Consider the following 2673-nt stretch of genomic DNA (forward strand, 5'->3'; position numbering starts at 1 on the left):
AACATCCAGTAATGGTAGGTACTTATTTTCAATAACAAACTAATTACAAATGCGCGTTGTTGCAACCTTTACATTGATTTTGAGCTAAAATCGAAATACTTTAATTTGAAGTTATGCATAAGGTGCTTCTTCTGTTAAAATAGCCAATTTCAGTAACTTAACTTAAATGAAACTACATGTTACTTTGATACACTGTACATTAAACATTTTTAAGTACAAAACAGGTCACGAACATATATTTTAATTAATCGAATGCTTTGTTTCGAAGGAAATTGCAAGTCGCTTCATGTAAAGGTTTCGCACAGAGTATGTATTGGTTTCCAACGAAGTACAAATATAATGTATAGGTTACTACAAGTTTCTGTATCCAAATCAGGACATAGCACATGCAGTTTGCAGTTACTGCTGACTGCAATTTCCCAGTGCTATCGCGGTATCGTACTGTCGTCATCGTATTATCAAATTGTCGCCATCGTACTATCTCACTGTCGCCATCGTATTGTCGCACTGTCATCATCGAATTATCGCATTGTCGCCATCGTACTATCGCACTATCGCATTGTCGGATTTTCGTCATCGTACTATCGCACTGTCGCCATCGAATTGTCGCACTGTCGTCATCGTATTATCGCACTTTCGCATTGTCGCAATCGTTCTAACGCACTGTTGCCATCGTATTATCGCATTGTCGCCATCGTCCTATCGCGTTATCGTACTGTCGTCATCGTATTATCGTATTGTCGCAATCGTACTATCGCACTATCGCATTGTCGGATTGTCGCCATCGTACTATCGCACTGTTGCCATTGTATCGTCGCACTGTCGTCATCGTACTATCGCACTATCGCATTGTCAAATTGTTGCAATCGTACTATCGCACTATCGCCATGGTATTTTCACGCTGTCGTCATCGTATTATCGCATTGTCGCCATTGTACTATCGCGTTATAGTTATGTCGTCATCGTATTATCGCACTTCACATTCATATTGCTATCTGCAATATAATTGAACTGATTAAAACAGTCTGTTGAAATTGTAACAGGGGCGAAGGTGTTAATTATAAATTTAAACGACTCTTCACTGAAAGGAGTAGGGAAACATTGTAACAAAACAAAAAAAATGTTCACACTTTGATTTAACTCCACTTTTAAAGTCGTATCCTGCAAATCCTGTGAATGTGGAGCCTATTTGATAAAGACCGGCAAATGACCTCTTTTAGAATCTTAAATTATAAGTATGATGCTTATGAAATTGCATGCATGCACTATGATTTGATTTACAGTCGATTCTCATTATCTCGAAGTTGTAAGGACATAAAAAATAGTTGGAGACATCCGGAGTTGGAGATAAACATTCGAAGAAAACCGCAGACGAAAACAGAAAAAGGAAAACCGAAATAAACCGCAATGTAAGACGAGGTAAATTTACCGGCCGTAATGTACGCAGTAAACAATAACCTGTGACAGAAACCCACTGTCACACCTTTACAACATTGCATTGATTGCGGATTTGTGTCATTGGGGTCCTACTATCCCCACCATACGGCCGTTACAGGTAAAATCATGTATACGAACATGAAATTCATCTCAAAATTAGTTAGCGATAACCGATTTTCAAGAAAATCGCGTTGATATAAACAATGTAAAATTCAAAATCTGTATGAAATAAAGAAGGATCGAAGTTTGCACATGGGATTTACTTTGACATAAGCAGAGTTTCGAGATAAGCAAGTTGGAGATAACGAGAATCGACTTGATAAAGAGCACCGTGTGATAAAAACCTATCGTTGGTCTCTATCCAAACGAACGTATAAGGGATTGTCACAAGCTTAAGATACGTAATTTTCAGCTTGTGAGACCGAATTTCGATTTTGATCGTTTTCTTTGGACTTATCGTGAGTTTGATTATATAATTATAATGTGCATTACCATGTCGACTGTGCTGTTCGTATCATGTTGTGCCGTTGTTAATATCTCCTCCTCAAAGGAAACATCCAGTCACTCCATGACTCTGTATTTAAAATAAACAACACCTTTATGTCAAGAATATTTATCTTTAGAAGATTTACTCGATCATGTCTGTAACAGTTTTATCAAATTGCAGCTTGAAATATAGGTATGTTCTTTTAGACATCATTATCGCTTAAAATAGTGTGACATCTAGACACATTATTCATGATGACGAATGTCCACGTTTGTCACTAGTTATTCAACGTCCGTCTGCTACAAGACGCAAAAGATACGTCTGCAGGGTCATCAGAGTTAAATACCATGATACTATATATAATTCCGCCCCCTCCACACTGGGAAATCATAACATACACTGCAGAGTACAAAAATACAGATCAAGTAGAAGATGGTGCATAATTACGTCGTTTCAGTAAAATCACCAAACACAGTATTCAATTTGCGACATTCTCTTCTGACACGAACGTATTAATACCAACAAAACCTATTGACTTCCTCCTTTGAGAGATAACCAATACGTCTTCTGGGAGAAACGCATACACGCTAAAGCGTTGTCGTAGCAAGGCATATACGTATACTGTCAGACACATGATCATGATCATGCCTAATAATAATATTCAGCCTTAATTTATGATAACTGTGTCAAACTACACATGTCAAAACATAAAAGTGGCTTAACCATACAAAGATCAATATGAAAATTGT

General features: G+C 37.4%; 1 long non-coding RNA gene across 1 annotated transcript; it reads right to left on the reverse strand.

The window, feature by feature from the left end:
• Nucleotides 1–424: 424 nt before the first annotated feature.
• Nucleotides 425–2441, reverse strand: LOC127833515 (uncharacterized). Its single transcript, XR_008027455.1, has 3 exons — nucleotides 2372–2441; nucleotides 1930–2011; nucleotides 425–995 (listed from the first exon to the last, which is right to left on the reverse strand). It is a non-coding gene; the product is annotated as an uncharacterized LOC127833515 (long non-coding RNA).
• Nucleotides 2442–2673: the final 232 nt, after the last annotated feature.

Source organism: Dreissena polymorpha, chromosome 6 (genome assembly GCF_020536995.1).
Source record: "Dreissena polymorpha isolate Duluth1 chromosome 6, UMN_Dpol_1.0, whole genome shotgun sequence".
Lineage (NCBI taxonomy): Eukaryota > Metazoa > Mollusca > Bivalvia > Myida > Dreissenidae > Dreissena > Dreissena polymorpha.